Below are 6776 nucleotides of genomic sequence, written 5' to 3'. Positions count from 1 at the left end.
CAGACCATAATGCCCCAGATGATATCAGTGAGGGTGCCTGTATTAGCAAGTATGAGTAAGCATACAAATCAGATTTCTGTTTGATTGCACATAGCTGCCTGCCAGTGAACTGTGCTGTACAATAACCCACTCTCATCACTATCTGATGAGGTGAAAGGACCATACTGCTGAAAGTGCCCTTCACAGTGTAATTATCTAGTAAAGAAGGTTGGGTAGGCTATATAATGTAATGAATCAATTGCTTCATTCCTTTATAGCTCTAAGAAGAGTGATATTACTATCTAAAGCCAATCCAGCACAGAAAAGGACCTAAACACTCTGTATGTCCGTGCCTTGGTTGTGGATCTTGGTATATAAAGTCTGCTGAGCCAGCTTTCCCACAGAACCCTTAGAATCAGCTCCTCACTTATCATGGTTGCTTTCCAGATTATCCTCTGTGCAAATTTCCCCTGTCTGCCATTCCCCCAGCATCAATATGAACATTAACAGAGAGTTGTAATTAATGTACACTAGGCTCTTAACACAGCCTTTCCTGCACACCCACTGTGAGAGTCATGTATAAAACTATGACTAGGGAAAGAGTCTCTCAGTAGTAATTCCAGTGACTCTCAGGGAGTGGAGGTTCCTTCATATGCTATGAGTGTAATCCTGGCCTCCTTGAAGTCATACCAGTGACTTTTGGGGAGCCAGGATTTCACTTAATGACTATATCCATTATCTGGCCAGCAACTCTAGCTCTATTGATCTGTTAAGGATTGGGTTAATATCAGGGCCGACTCCAGGCACCAGCGTTCCAAGCAGGTGCCTGGGGTGGCAATCTTTAAGGGGAGGCACTCTGTGTATCGTTAGGGCAGCATGAGTTTTTTTGCCGCGGTGGCAATTCGGCGTCAGCTTGTATCTTCACAGTCCCATGGCGGCAATTCAATTGCAGCCCCCTTCTTCGGCTGACCACAGCGGCAATTCAGTGGCAGCTTCCTTCTTCAGGCAAAAAAGAAAAGGAGTACTTGAGGCAGCTTAGAGACTAACAAATTTATTTGAGCATAAGCTTTTGTGAGCTGCAGCTCACTTCATCGGATGCATTCGGTGGAAAATACAGTGGGGGGATTTATATACACACACAGAGAACATGAAACAATGGGTTTTATCATACACACTGTAAGGAGAGTGATCACTTAAGATGAGCTATTACCAGCAGGAAGGAGGGGGTGAAGGAGGAAAACCTTTTGTGGTGATAATCAAGGTGGGCCATTTCCAGCAGTTAACAAGAACGTCTGAGCAACAGTGGGGGGTGCGGTGGGGGGAGAAATAACATGGGGAAATAGTTTTACTTTATGTAAAGACTCATCCACTCCCAGTCTCTATTCAAGTTAATTGTATCCAGTTTGCAAATTAATTCCAATTCAGCAGTCTCTCGCTGGAGTCTGTTTTTGAAGTTGAAGGATAGCCACTCTCAGGTCTGTAATCGTGTGACCGGAGAGATTGAAGTGTTCTCTGACTGGTTTTTGAATGTTATAATTCTTGATGTCTGATTTGTGTCCATTTATTCTTTTACGTAGAGACTGTCCAGTTTGACCAATGTACATGGCAGAGGGGCATTGCTGGCACATGATGGCATATATCACATTGGTAGATGCGCAGGTGAACGAGCCTCTGATAGTGTGGCTGATGTGATTAGGCGCTATGATGGTGTCCCCTGAATAGATATGTGGACAGAGTTGCAGGCTTTGTTGCAAGGATAGGTTCCTGGGTTAGTGGTTCTGTTGTGTGGTGTGTGGTTGCTGGTGAGCATTTGCTTCAGGTTGGGGGGCTGTCTGTAAACCAGGACTGGCCTGTCTCCCAAGATCTGTGAGAGTGATGGGTCATCCTTCAGGATAGGTTGTAGATCCTTGATGATGCGTTGGAGAGGTTTTAGTTAGGGGCTGAAGGTGATGGCTAGTGGCATTCTATTATTTTCTGTGTTGGGCCTGTCCTGTAGTAGGTGACTTCTGGGTACTCTTCTGGCTCTGTCAATCTGTTTCTTCACTTCAGCAGGTGGGTATTGTAGTTGTAAGAATGCATGATAGAGATCTTGTAGGTGTTTGTCTCTGTCTGAGGAGTTGGAGCAAATGCGGTTATATCGTAGAGCTTGGCTGTAGACAATGGATCATGTGGTGTGATCTTCCTCAGCTCTCGTCCCCTAATGCCCCTACTCTACTTGCGCTACATTGATGACATCTTCATCATCTGGACCCATGGAAAAGGAGCCCTTGAGGAATTCCACCGTGATTTCAACAATTTCCATCCCACCATCAACCTCAGCCTGGACCAGTCCATACAAGAGATCCACTTCCTGGACACTACGGTGCTAATAAGCGATGGTCACATAAACACCACCCTATATCGGAAACCTACTGACCGCTATTCCTACCTACATGCCTCTAGCTTTCATCCAGATCACACCACACAATCCATTGTCTACAGCCAAGCTCTACAATATAATCACATTTGCTCCAATCCCTCAGACAGAGACAAACACCTACAAGATCTCTATCATGCATTCTTACAACTACAATACAGATTACTTGACACGGGACAGTGATCACCTGCGGGGTGGGTGGTGGACTGTGAGGCTGACCAGATAAATCACATGGCAGAGGGGACTGGCCATAATAAAGGACCGGGTCTTCTCTTAGCTGGCACATCAACCAGAACAGAAGTCAAGACTGACCAAGAGAAGGAAGAATGGGGTCCAGGAGAGAGAATTTGGGACCCTGAAAGCACTCCTGGAAACCCAAATAACTCTTAAGAGTGGTGAGGACTCAGATGGAGGGAATTCAGTACAAATGTATGTTATTTTGTCTAGATTTATGTATCTCGTGTGATTGTCTATGACTAAGGCTAAGATTTTGTCATGGTTATTTTTAGTAAACGAAATGGATAGGTCATGAGGAATAAACAAAAATTCACAGAAGCCGCAACCTGTCTGTGACTTTTGCTGCTGCAACTCCAGGGTTTCCCCCACCACTATGGTGGCAGGGAGCTGTGGGGTTCCCCCTCTGCCCACAGCAGCTGGAAGCTGCAGGGTGACTATATTTCCCATGTGAGGCTGTTGTGTGTCACTGGAACCCTGAGGAAGGCCCTCTCCGGAGTCTGTCATCTGTGGCTGGAACCTTGAAGAGGGGGCCCCCCTGAGGATGCTGTCGCCTGTCCCTGCTGTGACCTGTCACTGGAACCCTGCCGGGCCCCGCTGGCTGCAAGTTTCAGTCCCGCAGTCCCTGGAGCTGAAACAGAAAATGTCATAGAGGTCTCTGGAAGTCATGGATTCCGTGACCTCCATGACATAAATGTAGCCTTACCTATGTGAAAAGTGTGTTTGGTTTAGAAGTTGCTCTGCAAAGTCTGTGCATTACTTGTATCAACTGGTCCTGAAGGGTTAAAAACTCGAGTACCTGTGAGGGTGGAGCCCTCAGGTAGGTGTGTTTGAAGGACTGGCTTTTCTTGGGGGATTAGTGCTGGTCCTGTGCCCTACGGCACCTGGGCTGCTGCAATTCATTTCCTAGAAATGGCATCAGACAGAGAGAGCATGCCTAAAAGGCCAGAGTCAGCCATTGCAGATGGAACCTACCCAGACTCAGAGGAGCTTAAAAGCACCTGGATTCACAGCATAGGTCCAAACACAGCTACCTGGTGAGTATCCATAAGGGGAGCTGTGATAAATGAAAGGGGAGGAGGGGTAGATCCCTTTTATAGGCACCCAGCCAGTTAGCTATAAAATCCCTGTTAGTAGCTGTTCTTCTACTTGCTTTACCTGTAAAGGGTTAAAAAAGAGTCCACAGGTAAAGGAAGGGAGTGGGCACCAAAAGAGCCAGTGGGAAGGCTAGAACTTTTTAAAATTGTGGGGGAAAAACTTTCCCTTTGTGTCTGTTGTTGTTCTCCAGGGAAGAGGGGAACAGGGCAGCAGTTATGCTGTGAGAAGCTGAAGGCCAGCTTTGGAAATCATTAGAATCATACCTAGAAATTGCTTATTTGGCAACTCAGATATGTAAGTAGATCAGAAATGTCTAGAAAGATGCAATTAGGTTTATTTCTTTTATTCTGTAAGGCTTGTGGACTCTTCTGTGCTAACCCCAAATGCTTTTGTTTTGTTTGTAACCTTTAAGCTGGACCTCAAAAAGGTTATTCTTGATGTTTAATTTTTGTAAGTGGGATTTTTAAATCTAGTAAAAGCCTAAAATCCAGATGTATTTTTTTTCTTCTTTGTTTTTAATAAATTTACCCTTTAAGAACAAGGTTTGGAGTGTCTTAAGAAGTTTGTGCACATGTTTTTTTTAATTATCTGGTGGCAACAGCTGATTTCTTTGTTTTCCTTTCTCAGCTCTTCCCCGGATGGGGGAGTTGAGGGGTGTGTGTGTGAAAGGGCTTGAGGGTACCCCACAGGAAGGAATTCACAAGTGCGCCTTCTTGTGTTCCAAGGGGTTTGCATTTGGGGTTGAGGTGTGGCAGCATTACCCAACCAAGGTCAGAGAAAAAACTGTAACCTTGGGAGTTTAATACTGGCCACTCCAGGCTTGTGTTAATTTTTAGAATCCATGCAGGCACCTACCTTCTGCACTCAAAGTACCAGAGTGGAGAATCAACCTTGACAGGAGCTCAGCGAGGACTGTGAACACCTTGCTTGCAGAAAGTTTTGGTTTGTGGATCAGACTAAGTTGCTCATTCAGTATTGCCTGGTCATTTATATTAAACCCCGAGGTATGTAAGGACAGTCAATTTTTTTTGTGAACACGCTGCAGTAGATAAAATCTGCTGTCTTTGAAGGGTAGTCGACCATATATGACATAACTGACTACGATGGGATATACCAACCACACACGGGATCTGAGAGAGTTAAAAGGCAATATTGGGCCTAGGAAGCCCTGCCCTTCCAGAACTGCCAAGCATGCTCTGACTGGAGGAGTGGGTTAAAAGCTTTTGACACTGTTTCCCACAGTATTCTTGCCAGCAAGTTAAAGAAATATGGGCTGGATGAATGGACTATAAGGTGGATAGAAAGCTGGCTGGATCATCAGGCTCAGCGGGTAGTGATCAATGGCTCCATGTCTAGTTGGCAGCCAGTATCAAGCGGAGTGCCCCAAGGGTCAGTCCTGGGACCGGTTTTGTTCAATATCTTCATTTAATGATCTGGAGGATGGTGTGGACTGCACCCTCAGCAAGTTTGCAGATGACACTAAACTGGAAGGAGAGGTAGATACGCTGGAGGGTAGGGATAGGCTACAGAGGGACCAAGACAAAGGACTGGGCCAAAAGAAATCTGATGAGGTTCAACAAGGACAAGTGCAGAGTCTTGCACTTAGGAGGGAAGAATCCCATGCACCGCTACAGACTAGGGACCGAATGGCTAGGCAGCAGTTCTGCAGAAAAGGACCTAGGGGTTACAGTGGTGAGAAGCTGGATATGAGTCAACAGTGTGCCCTTGTTGCCAAGAAGGCCAATGGCATTTTGGGCTGTATAAGTAGGAGCATTGCCAACAGATCTAGGGACGTGATCATTCGCCTCTATTTGACATTGGTGAGGTTTTGTCTGGAGTACTGTGTCCAGTTTTGGGCCCTACACTACAAGAAGGATGTGGAAAAAATTGGAACGTGTCCAGCGGAGGGCAACAAAAATGATTAGGGGACTGGAACACATAACTTATGAGGAGAGGCTGAGGGAACTGGGATCGTTTATTCTGCAGAAGAGAAGACTGAGGGGGAATTTGATAGCTGCTTTCAACTACATGAAAGGGGGTTCCAAAGAGGATGGATCTAGACTGTTCTCAGTGGTACCAGATGACAGAACAAGAAGTAATGGTCTCAAGTTGCAGCGGGGGAGGTTTAGGTTGGATATTAGGAAAAAACTTTTTCACTAGGAGGGTGGTGAAACTCTAGAATGCGTTACCTAGGGAGGTGGTGGAATCTCCTTCCTTAGAAGTTTTCATGGTCAGGCTTGACAAAGCCCTGGCTGGGATGATTTAGTTGGGGATTGGTCCTGCTTTGAGCAAGGGGTTGGATTAGATGACCTCCTGAGGTCCCTTCCAACCCTGATATTCTATAAAAAGGAGTTCAGTAGACCAGGCAAAGGGTGGTGGACTAGCTGCAGTAGAGAAAAAGTGTTCTCCAAGAAGCCAGACAGAAGGCTGAGCCTGAGAGGAGACCACTAGCTATGGCAACTTCCATTTTTTTCTGTTCGTACACAGCCAGAAGATTGCATTAGTTTTTTTTTTTTATGCAGACTTTGCAACTGTTATGCATGTCTTTGTCACCTCTGGATTATATTGCTGCAGTGTTTTCATCCTTTGAGAGCCAGTTGGTCCTGCAGGACCCTGCTCCTTTTGACTCTTTTTTTATGTGATTGATGGTTTGGACTATAGGGGCCATGCCCCACACTGAAGGGACAAATAGGTAGGAAGTAGCATCAGGCAGCAAACTTCGACCCTAACCCTAGTCAAGGCTTAGATGTGGTTGGAGAGCTGAAGATTCCTAGTTTAGGGAGAAGAACAGGCACCTGTACTAGCCTGACAGAGAGGCAAGGGACCAGAAGTCATATATGCTATCCACTATGTCTGCTAGACCACCCAGCCCTCTGAGCACTCTATCACACTGACTCACAAATCCCAAGATGCTTTGTGATTCAGTAACAGATATCACTTGCCATTGTGGACATACATGGTAGAATGTCAAGACTGTTTCCACAATCTGTAACGGTTCATGGTATAAAGGTCTTATAGAATGTTCTCCTTGGAGGTAGGTGTTATACCT

Source organism: Dermochelys coriacea, chromosome 2, assembly GCF_009764565.3.
Source record: "Dermochelys coriacea isolate rDerCor1 chromosome 2, rDerCor1.pri.v4, whole genome shotgun sequence".
NCBI classification, from domain to species: domain Eukaryota; kingdom Metazoa; phylum Chordata; order Testudines; family Dermochelyidae; genus Dermochelys; species Dermochelys coriacea.
The sequence above is the reverse complement of the archived record's forward strand: the minus strand, read 5'-3'. Positions refer to the sequence as shown.